Here is a 16,933-nt window from a genome sequence, read left to right as displayed (position 1 = left end):
ATTCACTTAGGAGAGGAAAGAAATTTCCCATGTGTGTATTTTTGCCTAGAGCAGAATGTTATTTTCTCCGTAATGCACATTTAAATATGATGGTCTACATTTACATCTGCTGCTATCTAAAAACACATTACTGACATTCCAATAAATATTCTGTAGCATGAACAGTATAATTAGCACTTAAATTCTACAGGGGGAAAAGGGTCTTTATAAATACAGATATTTATTTTATTTTATGATAGTTTACATAGGAATGTATTTTCAGTTTAGCAAATGTGGGTCTGAAGTAAAATGAAATGTAAAAAGATAGCTTGTTGTTTGAGGTAACTAAATAAAGTGATTAATTCTGACGAGGAATTCTAAAATAACAACATTGAGCTTGTAAAGGGGATGTTTCCAAAATAATAAATAATAATTGTGGTAACTAAATATGCTTCTAACTTAGGGGTTATGTTTGTGTACGTATTGTCTGTACTTTCACATAAATAGAAGCATTTTGAGGAAACAAGAATCCCTTATTTAAATTCTTGTTTGATATGAATGGCAGCTATTAAGAATTCCATGATTCTTTATAACACTATTTCAGATTTCTATATGCCATACAGTTCTTTTTTTAAATAATTTAAAAAATCTGGTTTGGAAGATTACAGCTATGCTGCTTTAATTTAATTGCATGTCAGTTGAGAATGTTTGTTTATTAAAAAGAAGTCAGCCAAGCAAAGTAGACACATGAAAATCAAGCTGAAACCAGAACAGATGAACACTTATAATAGAAACAATAGCATCTTGGGCATCCCGTTTCCAGGAAAATGAACTGATGAGATTAATCAGAGCACATGCACATAGCCCCACTGCTTTTTCTTGGGGAATTCTGGTTCATTGCTTAAAAGCTACCGTGAAAATAAAGGGCAACTATGTAGAGCAGTTATTCATCTTTAATATAATTTGCCCTGTAACCCACACAAATGTTAATTTTTTGTGGCTTTTCTTGTAGGTGCTTGTTCTTTATCTTGTAGGTATGAAATGGGATGTGCTTCTCCAGTTTTCAGTAATGGGAGGGGTATATCTATTTCCTCTGTCCATCATACCACAACAATAATCGCTAACACCATCCATTAAAACATCGAGGTCAGGGAGCGGATGGTGTTTTCACATATACTACTGACAGTTGGGGTCTCTCCCCTTTTGACATAATCCAGAAAGGCAGCAGACAGAGCATACTGGTTTTAGAATTGGATGTGATAATTTTTCCTTTGTTTTTGAGTGTTAAACATTCTTAGCTACTGCTAGATACTGCACAGTTGGACATAGTGCGGCGGTCTGTGGGTAGGGTTCAAGGGCCCCTGTAACATCAGCAAGTGGAGGGAGATTCTGTTTTCAGTCTTGTTTTATCATTTGTATGAATTGTAAGCCCACAAGTTGCTTTTCTGGTTATCTGGACATTGTGTCCACTGTATTTTTTGTATATATATATTTTTAAGTTTTGTCGGTTGCACAAATTCACCATCAGTACCCTTGCTAGCCTAAGGTGCAACCCTTGAAGCCTTGGAACCTGGCCAGTGGGGCTCACCGCAGATTGGGAAATTTGGTGCTGGGGGAGCAGTGGCAGTTAATACTATCACCTTCCCTGCTGCCCTCTTCTCCCTGCACCCCTTCCCACTGTGCAGCCGGTTCCAGGCCAGACCATGCCCTCTCTTTCCACCCAGTCAGATTGGGGCTGAGCCACACTCCCTCTCCCTTCACAGTTGGTTTGGGGCCAGGCTATGCTGCTTTCCAGATAGGGGCTGGCCCACCCCCCATCCCGGTCAGGTGTGGGCCAGGCCAGTCCCCCTTCCTCTACCATCCCCCCTCCCCACTCTGCTGTGTTTCCAAGAAACTGGCATCCGCCATGCAGAAGAATAAGTTTTTCTGTTTACACCTAGTCCGTAGTGGACCCAACCCCAAAACTACCAGTCATTTCTACCTGGATCTTTTCAGCCTCCGCAAGAGAAGGTTGAGAGGCGACCTTGTGGCCGCCTATAAGTTCATCATGGGGGCACAGAAGGGAATTGGTGAGTATTTATTCACCAAGGCGCCCCCAGGGGTTACAAGAAATAATGGCCACAAGCTAGCAGAGAGCAGATTTAGATTGGACATTAGGAAGAACTGCTTCACAGTTCGAGTGGCTAGGGTCTGGAACGGGCTCCCAAGGGAGGTGGTGCTCTCCCCTACCCTGGGGGTCTTCAAGAGGAGGTTAGATGAGCATCTAGCTGGGGTCATCTAGACCCAGCACTCTTTCCTGCTTGTGCAGGGGGTCGGACTCGATGATCTATTGAGGTCCCTTCCGACCCTAACATCTATGAATCTATGCATCTATGAATTTCAGAAGGTTTGATTGTACATATGTTCAGCAGAGGTTCAAGATTGAAATAAGAGGTGTCAGACTGAGGGCCACTAGCTGTACCTCGTGGTGATGCTTAAACAACACCCAGTCATAGGCATTGCTGTTAATCTGCAAAGTTTGCCATGAATTTGCATCTCAATATTTGTTTTAAAAAATCAGCTGAAGTCACAGTCTAACCTATTTGTTGTGTAGCACTGAAAATTCCTACTTTTTTTTGGTTTAGCATGAAGCAGTCAAGAATAATCTCATCAAATTAATTAGATCAAGTTTCCCATTTTGTTTTTATAGGATAAAACTCTTCTCTTAGCTTTTAAAACAACACTCCATGCTTTATGAATTTGCCAGTAAAAATTAGTCCTCCAGAAGTTTCTTTTTTCATCAAATTAAAAAAGAAACAAACACAGCTGTCTTTCAGTTTCCTTGGGCATGTCTCATGTATTGTAAGCACAGTTTGGATCAAGATATTAGAAGGAGGAGGAATTCCTTACATCGTGAGAGATGAGGGTTGAAAATCATAGCACACTATAAAGGGTTATTTTTCCAGTCAAATAAACCCAGAGGGCCATGCTTTCAACCTCTGTTTTGCTGTATTCATTTGCCAATGCGGTGGTTAGACTTTGATCCAACAAAATCTCACGTACATAAGTAACTTTGCATGCATGGGTAGTTCTTCTACATACACATAAAAGGTAAATCCTTAGTTTACAGGCTGGAGGCCTACCTATTCCACTACTTATGGTCTGTGCTGTACATGCCCAGAATGTTTCAAAGATTGGTGCCTCAGGGCTTGATCCATTAGAGGTGTCGGTCACTCTGGCCGTAATCCAGCACAGCATTTAACTGGGTTCATGAAGTTTAAGCATACAGAGTGCCTATACACAAGCAGGGAGTCTGCTCAGACGCGCTGTGATTCCAGCATGTTGGAGTAGACTCGATTAATTAAGTATGCTGGAGTGTGGCAATTACTGTGCTTCAGCAGTCTCCTGCATCAAAATGGTGGTGGCAGTGCTTTAGCTAAAGCTTGTCGAACAAGGCAACACAAAACTCTGAATCAATCTCTGGCTGGACAGAGGCTGCATGGGGCCCCAGGACCCAATCCCAGTGCTCAGGAGTAGCCCAGGGCCTTATTCCCTCATACTGGCTCCATGCCATTCATTGGCCTGCAGGGCAAAAACTGTGAGCATCACTGCTCTACGACCTTACAAAGAAGGCTGTGTTAGTAAGCTGGTGTTGTAAGTATGTGTGGGAATATTTTTAAAGTGTAAGCAAAGCGTTCACCATCCTGTCTGATTCTTGATATTTCCTGTCTCTAATCTTCTCATCTGGATATTTTCTTCATCTCCCAATTCTAACCCAGCCATCTAACATGACTAGCTACCATAGGACTGAAGAGCAACAGGCCCTTGATGTCCCCAGCTTTTCATTTTATTTCATCCCAAACCATTTACCAGAGCAGCAGACCTTAACTATAATTATTTTTTCACCAAACTTCTGGGACCTCTCTCAGTGTTTTCAGCAGCAGTTACTGTCACTTCCCCAGCCTGAGGTGATGACCCCTACCTGGTGTCTGACCTTATTCTGTCAGTCTTTTTGCTTACCCTTTCATTTACCCTTCTGTGTCTTTCCAGTCCTTGCCTCTGCTTAGTATCTCTTCTGCTTCCTTAACTTTATTTACTCTCTACTGCTCTCTGAATTACTGCGTGTGCACGCTTTCTCTCCATTCTTCAATTACTTTTCTCTTTTCTTGCTTTTTCTCCTTTTATTCCCCTCAATAGCTCTCTGCTGCTGAGGACAGATACAAGCGTATATAAAAGGACATACATGTGCTATCATTAGGCTCATATATAAGCACTTGGTTTCAGTAAGCTTTTTTGTGAAATCAATAGCCAGCCTGTGCCAGTGACTGACCAATGACAGTTCTTGTCAATGAAGGAACACCTCCCTTTTTGGATATTGTAGTGCCATACAGCAGTATATCTGATCTTCAGGCTCTTCCTTAGTATAAAAAAACCTTGTATATCAAAGTGACTCCACTTTCTGCCTCTGTATCTATTGGTTTCTCATGTGTGTACACACACACACACACACACACACACACACACACACACACACACACACACACACACACTGCCATGTAGATACAGAATGCTAAGTGGTGTTGCTGAAACAGCGTAGCTTTTGGTTTTCAGTGCATTGAACCAACTTTCTGCATATAGTTTGTCTTTAACCTTACCGGGGACAGCTGCCCTTTTTATGATCTTTTGAAGATTTATGTAGATCTCTGCCTTGGAATTTTGCATATGAAGAAGGTTGGCATATCTATTATAATTTAAAGCAGGAGTGTCAAACATATGGTCCACAGGCCAGATACAAGCCTCTTTCCAATTTGTTGGACTACCAGCATGGTACTAGAAGTTGGAGGGTGTGGCCTGCTGTGAAATTCAGGGCCCTTTGGTCCCGCTGGCTGTGGCTGCCTCCAGACCCCCTGTCTCATCTGGACCCACCATTACCATCCTTGGACTTTCTGCCATGTCTGAAACCACCACTGGCATATCTGGACCCACTGCTGCCACTTCCAGACCCCTTGTCATATCCAGACCTCCCACTGCTGCTGGGCCACAGCAGCTGCCCCCATTTCCCCCAGACTGGATCCGAGCCCATGAGGAGCCCCATGGTCTAGATCTGGTGATTTTTTTTTTTTTTTTTATACCCCTAATTTTGAGGAAAAATTCTACCCTTTGATTCCTATGTAAAATCATCTTTACTTCATTGTGGCTGCATACACTCGCCTATAAGGCAACATCTGGTCGTTAATGACAATATGGTATATTTTGGTTTGACTTCAACCCCCTCTAATAGTCTTAAGGAAGGTTGACATTAGCTAATGTCAGTTAAAGTAAATATTTTCATAATCAAGGCTGTCATCTGAGCAACTTGCCAAAGTTGAACCTCACCAAGCTGAAAAGGTAATACAGTAATCGCAGCTGGCAGAAAGGTTCTTTTCATGAATTAGTTATGCCTCAGCTATGTTTAATTTTTGCATGAGCTGCTTGAGAGTGCATTAAATGTCTGTGTTGTATAACCAGTGCACAAAGGGAATGTGCATTCCACCTCTTACTGGCTAATTCACTGGAGATTGTGGGGAGGGAACCAGAGAAAGAAAAAGATCAAGCGTTGCTTGTGGTAAGAGAAAAAGTGGCAAGAAGGGGCAGGCAAGACGATACCAAGCAGCGGATGCTATTTCAGGACCAAACCCCTTCTGATGGTAAATTGTACTGGTAATATGTTTCAGTAGGCTGGATTTTGACAGCCCCTCTGTAGTACAGTTAACCCAGTTTATCACTGTACTCCGAGCTCCTTCTCTTATGAATCTGGTGAAATTCTACTATCTTGCAACACCAGGAATATACATTATTTGGAGATAACTATGTACCCATGGCAAAGTACATCCTACTCTGAATGAACATCTCGGGTCCCCAGAAGATATATACCTTTTACGGTAGTGAAGCAGACCAGAGGGTTGAAATTTTGGCTGGCACTACTGACCTTATTGTAGAATCTGCCTTCAGGATTTTAGCATTGAAGAGTAGCTGGCTGTGTTTAGCAACCTTCTCCATAAGTAGTTGTATCTTTTAGAAATTAGAATTGATTTTCTGCATCTTGTTTTGTGATTGTGTCCAAGCTGTTCCCATTGTATTAAAGACTGACTGACTATGTGTGCAAAGACACCTGCAAGACAGGATACATAGGAAGAGGCTTTCCAGTAACACAAGAGATAAAGAATGCAGCAGCATGCGTAACCCTAATGATCTCTGAGGTGTGGGTTAATTGGGGATCCACTTTTCTTAATGAGGGCAAAATCTGATCCATTTTGTGGAACTGGCACTGCAGTAGAATTTCTTTTTTTATTAGTAAATGAGATGTAATGTGGCAATTTGAGGTTTGGGGCTTTTTTATAATCGCCAAAGGATTTTTAGTCTGGTGATTGAGTCTATTTGAGATAGTACTCCAAAGAAAAATGTGAAATAGTGGTTTGACATTCAGGGTCAAATTCATTCTTGTCCTTGGTGGAGTTGTACCTCACTAAAGATGAGCTGGACCCTCCAAGTCTTTGTTCTTCCTTGGTTTACACATGGAATATACTGTACATCTTACTATTGTCAAGTGATTTCAAAATATAGAATAAACATGTGCAGTAGCATCCTGATGGGGTGTCTTAGTTTCTATCATTTATAGAAGTGATATTCAAAAGGAGCATCGTCAAGATATCATAAATTCTATATATGTTACAATCAATCATCCTATTACAAAGTGTAAGGAGCAAACTGTATCTAAGATTCTAACACTTAAACTCTCCTGTATGTTGCATGAAATTATGTTTATAACAATACCCAATGTTTCTACTAATAATGCCTATCAAATCTCATTGATAGGTTATATTCTGCCTTCCCCAAGACCTAGACACTCGAGTAGTGTCCATATGGGAGAGTCCTGAGAGTCAAGATAGGAAAGGAAAATATCTTCCCTTTACTGTCCCAAATCCTTAAGGAGCACATTGTTACCGCATGTCTGTCACCCTAGTCAAAGACTGATAGTCCCCAGACAGTATTCTTTGTCTGAAGGATCAGTGGCTCTTGAGTCCTCATAACTGCAGGTGCACTATCCTGTTTTCACTCAGCTCTGCTCTAATTATCATTTGATGCCATGGTTAGTGATCTCCTAGCACTGTATCATTTGTTGGAGGCAAATAAATATTCTCTCTTTCATTGTTGTCATCCTCCCCTTCCTCATCCTCCCATAGCAAGAGAACTTTCTCACACTGAAAGGATGGGCAGGATTTGCAATATATTATTTTACATTCTTCCAGAGAGGGGAAGTTCTGTATGCCAGCTAGTGGATTAGTTCATTCTAAGCAAAACTGGATTTTTCTTCTCATGTTCTGATTCATCGTATCTACACACCATATCTTTCCTCCCCCACCAATTGTCTGTGTTATGTAAATTGCAAGTATCGATCCTGATTCACCACTGTATAGATATTTTTTAAATTTTTGTTAGCATGACTCCATTTGTCTTCAGTAAAATGGAAAGTTGACCAGAAATAGACCATCAACCTCCTTTTGTTCTGTGTTGGAAATTGATAGTATTAAAAAAAAATCCTTCTTTAACCCATATGCAATAAGCATTACATTCACACATTGTTTTTAACATTAAGTTAATATCCATGATATTCAGTTGTTTTTATTACTTTCTTCCCCTAGTCAAATGAGAGGTAGAAAGGTCTCTCAACAGATCTTCCTTACATGTGATGCTTATAACCAGACTATATGAAATACTGGAAAATGTACCATGTGGCAGAACGTTGTATAGATTGGAGTTTGGCTGTATGCTTAAATAGAACTTTTCCATTTCTAGTTTCCATGGTTCACAGAAAATAAAGTGTGCACTGTGCTGTGTTTGTTCTGAAGTTTATGAACAAGGCTGTTCCACTTATTCTTAATAGATGCCAGAGCCTCTTACTGATGAGCTTAAATTGCACTCTGAAAAGCTCATACTGGGCACATCTACATGAGATGCTAGAAGCTCAGTAGACTAATTCTACCGTGCATTAGTGCATCATGGCGAAAGCCATGCTAATGCACTAAAGCACAGTAGAATTAGTCTACTGATATGTTAGCATCACATAAAAAGCGTGCACTAGTACTACTGCACAGTAGCTCCGATTACAGGTATTAAACTCGATGCATCATAATTACTACACATTAATGCACACGTAGATGGGCCTACTGAATACAGTATATGTTTTAATACAGTAGTTGTTCATAGAACTGGTTCTCCAGTAGTGCTTTGCAAACAGCTGTGACTTGCATTGGTCATCCCCCAAAGGATGGCTCACCAGTAATTTTGGTGTAAACTACTGGCATGCCTCTCACCAATACATTAATATCCAATTAAAAGTTACAAGAACAGCTGCTAAGAGAGCACCAGAGTCTTTATGAAAAGAGATGGACTACAACTATCTTCCACAATCATTGCATGCATACAGTGCCAATTGTTTTTTCTGTTTGTACTGCTGTAATTATTTTACATTGGAATCCCTGTAGGGAGTATAAATGCTAAAGGTAACTATATTAATGTATGTTGCTGGTTCAAATTGGTGTACTAAAGAGGGACTACTCAGGCTGCTATACAACAATATTGTGGCCAAACTCTCTTCTCATGGTAGGTGGGGTATGGGACAGGGTCTTCCAGCTCTGTACCAGTTGCTAAACCATCTATGTTGACAGCTTCCCAATCTGCCAGCTTCTCATTTGCAAAGTCCTAAACCAAGAAGCTGTGTGTATATTTTCTTTGGTGCTACTTCTCAAATGTCTTCAGTCTTAATGTGTCATGCATGTAAATTTTGCTTATCTTCGTCATTTCCAGGGGCTTGAATGCATGTATTCTCTAATGGTATTTTCTGCTTCCAATTTCTCCTAGCAGAAGAGATTGAATTCCAGTACATTCCTGTTTTAGCCTTCCAAGGCATGAGCATAATGAAATTGGACAGTAATGGTTGCTGCATTTCACATTTTTGTTTTGTGTCCCCAGTGGTCTAAGCATCTGTAGATTTGAAGGCACTTACAGTCACAGTCTTAGACTTCAGAATAAATCAGATGAGAATACAGCCAAACAGGCGAGAACATCTCATAAGATATATAGCATATATCTAAGCTTGCATTTAATATGTAGAGCTGACAGCAAATAAATGTAAAGCTACACAAATCAGGCTTTTTCTGAATTTAAGCTTGAATAATAATGTAACCTGAATGAACAAAGGATGTTTATAAAGAGAAGTTTAGACCAAATGACCCTTTTTATAGCTTCTCCCCCAGCGCCAACCTGCCAACAATGGTCTTTTAGCTGATGCTGATTGTGCTTGCTTTGAGATAGCATACTAAGGTGCTTGTTTTACTTAAGCCATGTTTTTTTTAATGGTTTTATAAAGAATTGTGATAGGCTCTTTGGTTTTTTGCTAATGTCAACTAGTTGTTATGGATATTTCTTTCTGTTCGTAATATTTCCTTAGTTGTCTCAAATGTCCAATACATGTGTTGACAAGCAATAAAAAAAAATCCTAAGAAGATTCTGTGCTTTGTGTTGCATTTATACACACTGAAAGCTCACAGGTTTCTGCTTTATTGATAGACCCCAATTTGTATGCATTCTGTTGAAGGAGAACAGTGCTTACAAAAATAATATCTGTCCTTTAAATAAGTGTTTACCTTTTTTGCAGTGTTACATAACTATTAGCTAATCCTCCTGATTTCACCTGTGGATAGGAAACCAGGCAGCAGCGTATACCTAATATATGTTTTGAATTAGAGAGAAGATACATGTTTGAAACAAGTTGTACAAAATTCTTCTTTTTGGTATTCTTAAATATGTCTTCTAAGTTCCATCATCTCTGTCCCCTGTAATTATTTGTTTTTGGCTCCCTCTTTCACTCCGACCTATCCAAAATCCTACTGCTGAAATCTTTTCTCTTTCCCTTAATGACACTATTTCCCCCCCCTCTTTTCAGCCTTACTTCTCATCCCTGCCTTTAAAATCTCGTCTTCTCCAACAAGCTGCTGATGAAATGATCCAAGATGCCCATTCTTGACAGTAGTGTGAGTCATGGTTAACAGGGAATTGTTCTGAAAGACTAGACAGTAGTATGGAGGAAGGGGGTCTAGGGACCCTGGACTAGTATTTGGACCGATTTAAAAATATATGGCCAAATTGACCACGTCAGCAGAACTTAGCCCTTACTAATGGTCATTTATTTTGGTTTGACAATTAAAGATGGGTGAGCTCTGTTTGCCTTAGTTCAAAGCCATGTGAGCTTTGAGATTTAAGAACTGTGACTACAATATTATTGAGTCTGTATCTCTTTTAGGAGAGGCTGTTGTTTTTTTTAAAGATGAACAGTAAAAAGCAGTATAAAAATGGAGCAGGGAAGGGATAGAAATGAAACGGAACAAAGAGTAAGTATGAAAAATGGTGCCAGAAGTGAAGAAAGTTGTATTGTCATGCCTGATTCTCTTCTCACTTGTATTACTCCCTGGATTTTAGTGGAATTGTTTGATTTTCATCAGGGTAAATGAGATACCAGAGTAAATGCGTGCAGGTAACTATACAGGAGTGGATCTAAGGAGGGGATGGGGATGTTCACTGACATTTCCCTTCAGTTCTGTACTGCACACAGGCTGGCTGAGCCACTGCTTTGAAACCCAGGGGGTGAACATTGCTACTGCTCACCCCTCTACCCCCTTGCCTTCCACTGAATTTGGGGTCTTCAATTGCCAATGGTGATAAAACTCAGTGGCAGAGGAAAAGGGGAGCCAAGCAGCATTGGCATTCACCCCCTGGGTTCTGAAACTACACTAGGGCTGCAAGTGTGGCTGCACTGCCCTGACAAGCCACCACCCCACTGCCAGAGGTGAGTCACTTGGGTAGTGAGAAGCCCCACAGTGCAAATTCAGGCCACAGGGCCAAATGAGTTGGACAATGGACATCCTGATGATGCACCACACCATCTGCATGGTGCACTGTTCCAAAATTCATTTTTGAGTGTATATGTATACTTACATGCATGTACTCTGGATTGAAGATATTCAAGCAAGGTTTTAGGACAAGCTGCTTCTATCTCTGATTCATACCACTAGTTTCTCTATCTGTAACATTAATCTTTTTTTGAAAAAACAAACAAAAAAAGAATTTTCCTCAAGGGCATCGGAGTAAATGGGTTTAAATTACAAAACAAAGTTCCGTGCGTTCCAGATTCTGCAAAGACAAATACAAAAGCAGTTTGTGAGCTTCATGAAACTTCAGACCCTGTAAGTTTTTCTATCTCCAGTGACAAATTCAAAAATTTGCCCAAGGCTTGACAGCTCACTGAGCTAGCATTTTTGTAGCCAATGGCACACAAGAGAGTAACATAACTAGCAGCATCTGTGGCTCATTTTGACACTCCAGAGTGAATGATCGGGTACCTGTTGATGGCTCATTATTCTTTAGTAAACAGGTGCTAACAATTGTCTCTCCTTTGCAACAGTTTTGACTTGCACTAATCCAGCTAACCTTTTCTTCTGGCAACTTTGTTATCTGCTAGTTACTCCTGGCCTCTCTCTTCCTGTTTTATAGCCTTGCAGAGGTTTTAGCTCTGGCCTTGCTATACACAGCCATAACTCTGGAAAAATCTTTTTTTCTTCATTCTACCTTTCCCAAAACAAAGTGTATATTTTAATCCAGGGTGTGTTATGTGCAAGGAAGTACAGTATGTAAAGCTTTAACTTGTAATCTGTTGTAGCGTGTGTGAGTTAATGTAATGATCCCTCTCATCACACTGCTTTTTCATTGTTTCCAAAAAGAGCAGCTGTTCCATCTATGATCCCTTGCGCCAATAAACCTTTTGTTATTGTCCTCCCTTCCTTTGGAGTCCTTTAAAAAGGTCTTCTAAAAGATGAATATTGGAGAAAAATTGTACTTGCCCTTGTAAGTTTTGGAAATCAATGATGCATTGTTAATGCTAAAGTTAAAAAAAAAAATTCAGATGAGCAATGATCTTGTTTTGGAACCCCTGTCTAAGCATACATCAACTTTGGCAACACATTTAGATGTGGATCAGGAGCCATATCTTAGGCTCATATCTGTCTCAGACAAAATAAATCTGCCAAAACCTTGAACTACAGCTCTATTAGGAATTCAAAAATGTATGGATTTTATTTCTGCTCAGTTCCATACTTCTTGGTGCAAGTGCTTGGAATATCCTGGAAAAATCTGCTTTTACAGTTAGGAATTTTAGAGTGTTTTGGGGGAGGGGGGTTGTTTTGTCTTGTGTTTTCCAGGTATAATTATTTGTATGGAATTAGTACAGAGAATCCATATGTAAGATCAGAGCACCAGTCTGAGAGGCAGCATAGGGAGCCTACAGTAAAAATCAGTGAATGACCCAAAGAGCTTGCATCTTAAATAAACATGACCTGGGACAGATCCAGGTGGAGAGTTGGGGGTGCAGTTGCACCCCGCTTTGATTCCTGCTCCACTGAAAGTGTAAAACAAACTGCCTGGCAGAGGCAGCTGAATTTCTGGTTACGGAGAGTTGAGAGAGTCGATTGACTTTATGGCTCATTATTATCCACTTGATTTCTGCTAATCTTGTCACTTCATATGTGTTAACCTCTTGATCTTCCTCTCTTCAGGCTAACCTTTCTTCTATAATTATCCTATTACCTACTCCTGGTAACATTTCTCTGGTCATTCCCCAATATGTCCAGTGAAGGTGCCCTGCTATCCAGGGACCTGTCCTAGGTGGCTTTGTTCCTAGGAGATACAAACCCACAATAAATTATCGAAGCAGAAGGGGCAGGGCTGAAAGCAGGCTAACCTGTGCTGTGGTGCAGCAGTCAGAGGAAGGAATAAAGGTGAGGCAAAATGGCAAATTACTGCAGTGACCATTTCCTGGGTTATCAATTGCAGCAGATGGCAGAGGCTATGGGAGGCTGAACCAATAGTGCAACCAGGGTACCATAAAGCTGGACATGGCTGGATGAGGAGGTTCATTCTCTCTCAAGGTTTGGATGCTGCCAGTAGCTGAAGCAAGTCCTCCCCCAACCTCAAATGATTGTTTTGGTATATGGAGGATGTAGGGCAGCCAACACCAGCTATGGGCATGCTGTGAGGAGAGGGGGACAGTAGAGGGGCTATTACAGCCCTGCTTCCACCTGACTCATGGTCAGGAGCCATGAAGGGTGGGAGGAACTGTTTGGGAGGGTTTTTGCAGGGAAGGGAATACTGAAGCAATGAGGGGCTGGATGGGGCACCAAGGGGCAATAGCACCAAGGAGGGGCTATTGGGCACCAAGGGGCTTTTGGGGGCAGGAGGGTCCATGGGCTGCAGTGGTGTGGGGTGAGGAGTGGCTGGGGCTGGGGCTGCAGCAGTATGGGGTTGAGAACTGTGAGGAGTAGATGGGGTTTGGGGCTGAGGAGGGTGGTGGGGTCTGTCAGTTGAAATAGAGTGTAATGGGGTTTGGAAACACAAAGGATTATGGGTGACAAGGGGCAGAGATTATGAAGGACTGCAGTGAGGTTTGAATAGTTGGAACAGCAGGGAAGTGTTGAGTGGGTGTGAGGGGAATGGTGAAGGCTCAAAGGGACTGGGGAGTGGTAGGGTGAGTCTTGCAGGGTGCATGGATCCATGGGGGCAGTGAAGGGGACAGAGCAGGACTCAGTGAGGTGTGTGGGGGATGGTGGGGTCTGATCGGGTTTAGGATGCGATGGGATGCAGCTGAACATGGACATATGTGATAATGGGGGACAGAGTGAAGTGAGGGGGCATTGAGGTGACAGGGCCAATGCATAAAGGACAGAGAGAGCTAGTTTGGAGCCATGATGGAGTGGCTAGAGGACACGTGTCTGGGGGTACAGGAAGCAGGTCTGTCTATGGCCAGACTAGGGAATAAAAGCTGTACCCCCTTCCCCACAGGTGCCTGCCCTGGAGCCCGAAGTCAGCCTTGCACAGTCAGTCATATTTGTTTTTGCTTGGCTCATAAACTGAATAATATGTCCCTGGACCCCTAGCATATTAATTAAGCTTTTAGCTTCTTTTTAATTGGAGAAAAATGGGCAATGTGTTATGGGATGGTGCATGACATCTCCTGAACTCCTCTTTTCACAATCCTAGGTCTGCCCATAACACAGAGGATGTAAAGGATAATAGGGTGATAAAGGGTGCATGTCTGCTGTAATTGAGGGTGTGATAGGTTATTTAGGATGCAACTTCTTTGGGTCATTCACTGATTTTACTGTAGGCTCCCTATGCTGCCTCTCAGAGTGGTGCTAATTTTAATGTGATTTGTATGTATTTTAATAATTATGAGGACAGCAGCGCACACATCTGCTTAGGTTGTGCAAACCTACCCAAAATCCTTGGTTTTATTTTAGATTGCTAGGGCCCTTACTATAGTCCACAACACTACATCTTCTCTGGTATTATTAACCCAATACCTAGAGTAAATCCAAATTAGATGTACCCACTCCATCAACTATAATGTAGTCACACCCAGAGGGGTAAAGTCCCAAGGTAGCACAGCAGGTTGATGAAAGCCAGAAGCACTGGTGTCCCAAACCACTGCCCTGTCCCTTGGACCAAACTGCCGCTCCTTGGCCATATTCTTTTCTGCTACATGAGTGCAGGCCTTCAAAGATTTATGAATGTTTTTGAGTGCATGGACACAGGTGGTGCTGTTAACTCCAGTGGCACTAAATTTAAGCAGGTAATTAAATGGCTGAGGGGGCCTTAGAGGAGGCCACCTTGGAAAATTATAAACTGAAGTGACCTTCTCAATGTCACACAGTGAGCCCATGGCAAGGTGAGAAATAAGAGATCACCTCTCCCAAATCCCAGAGCTGTATGTTACATAGGTGAAGACACTGCCTTCTGGCTGACTTTGACACTGATTCAGATGTTAGAGAGTGACGGCTGAAGGACTCTTTTTTACGGATGATTATTCCTTTTTGTACAGGGTTTGAAAAAGTCTTTTGATTTGAAAGCCTTTTTCCCCCATTAATTAAGGAACCAGCAAGGGGTGTTTTTAAAGATTAATAAATGGTGACAAGATTGCAAAGGAGAGAAAAAAAAGACTGTTTCATAATTTCCCACAGTATCACTGCCTTGTGTTACTCATACCTCTGGGCTTGATTGCTCATGCTCCAGTATGGGCTAGTGTGGACAGGAGCAAAGGGGAGATACTTTCATGGACTTGAAAGTTCAAGTATAATTCATGTAAATTATTTATATTTTTAATTAAATCTAAAAGGAGTTTTCAGTTTGACAGCATTGCTTTCAAGGTCTTTCCTATGTAACTGAATTGGGCTGAGTTTTAAGGGTAAAAGAACTTGGTGGAGGCAGCTTTCATACCACTGCACAAAGTAGATGTCCGTTTGATATAGCGACTAAGACCTACAAGCCCAGTTCTGAAAGCAGTAATAGGTTCTCTATTCTAAGGAATGAAGCCTACCCTTCATCAGGAACATTCCTGAACCAAAACCCCAGGGCATTCATTGCGTAAATTGGGGAAGTATAATCTGGGGAAACTAGACTTTGGTGGAAGACCTGTGCCATGAGTCAGCTCTCCAGTTGGTCCCCGTGCAGAACTGAGAGACAGGAGTGACTCACCTTTTAATAGATACTGTGGCCCTATTTAACCCCATCTTATTCTAGAGAACATAGAGCAGTAGGTTGGAATGACATAGGAAGGATTCCACCCTATCTTTTCTCTGAAGACTGACTAGTTTTTAGTCAGTGCTGTGAGCCCTTTTGGAGAAGGGTTTGCTCAAGTCTGAGAGCTTGTTCACATAGGGAAGTTATTCCGGAACAGGGTTAGATGTGAATTTAAAATGTTAAACTTATCCTAGAATAGCTTTCCAAATGGACCCTCTTCAGGGACCATATTTCTCAAGTTTCAAAAAAGGATAACCTCCAACACACTACAGTGCTACACTCCCTCCCTAGCCTCCCTCTTTCCCCCACTCTCTAGCACACCCAGCTGTCTGTGAGCTCCAGTCTCAGCTGAGCACACCAGAGAACAGGGGTGGGGAGTAGACTGTCTTGATGAAAATGAGACATATGGTCACCCTAATACTCTTCTTGCAGGATTCATCCTAATACTCTTCTTATACAGAGATCACTACTTTGAAATAGTTATTGTGGCTATTGTATTATTCCACAATTGCTTTCATAGTCAATCCCCGGCAGAGACGAACACTTTGTAAATAATATTATATGTTAAAAAGCTGTTTTTGTTCCTGTTTGAAAGGTCTTCTATAAACAAAGGTCTAACTTCTTAGCAGTCCTTGAATATGATTCTGTAGCAGCATCTCCAATAATCTTTAAAAAAGTAAACAGGAAACAGTTTGTTGCAAGGGCTTTTGGTCCATTTCAAGCCATAAGTTGCTAGGTATTTCTTTTCTTTTTCACCTTCTCCTTCCCCACATACCACCCTTATAAACAAAACTTAAGAACTGCTGAGAATCTTCATCCTGCCTTCCAGGAAGAGACCTTATACCACTAACAATTTAATATTGTCTGTACCACTAAAGGTACAATCAGGTGAAGATAGATAAACCAAGAACCAATTGAACCAGTTGTCCAAGGCATGTAAACAACCGCAAAGACTGAATCTGATGTCCCAACTACTAATACAAATATTTGAAAGCATTACTGTTTTTGTTTAGTCTGTCTCCTGTGGTTAAAAACTTTTTTTATCCTCGGTGTTCATATCTGAGATATTATTTTGAAGCTGAAGAGCATTTCCTATTGTAGATATAAGAGTATCACATATTGAAAAGCTGGTCAGTATGGGTGGATTAGCCATCTGCAATGACAGGCTGTTACGGTAATATTTACAGAAAGCAAGTGGGATTTGTTTTAAATATATCTGGATTCAGTCTGTCAGCACATCCAATAGCCACAGTGTGTTGCAGTCCGCTGGACACAAGTCTAGATGTCCCACCGGAGTTCTTTGTTGTTG

The 16,933-nt window shown here is 41.4% G+C and overlaps 1 protein-coding gene across 5 annotated transcripts in view; it reads left to right on the top strand.

Moving 5' to 3' along the window:
• The window catches only part of LNX1 (ligand of numb-protein X 1), a 112,217-nt gene that overhangs the window by 28,349 nt on the left and 66,935 nt on the right, over nt 1–16,933 (top strand). The window lies entirely within an intron of this gene.

Source organism: Alligator mississippiensis, chromosome 2, assembly GCF_030867095.1.
Source record: "Alligator mississippiensis isolate rAllMis1 chromosome 2, rAllMis1, whole genome shotgun sequence".
NCBI lineage: Eukaryota > Metazoa > Chordata > Crocodylia > Alligatoridae > Alligator > Alligator mississippiensis.
The sequence above is the reverse complement of the archived record's forward strand: the minus strand, read 5'-3'. Positions and strand labels throughout refer to the sequence as shown.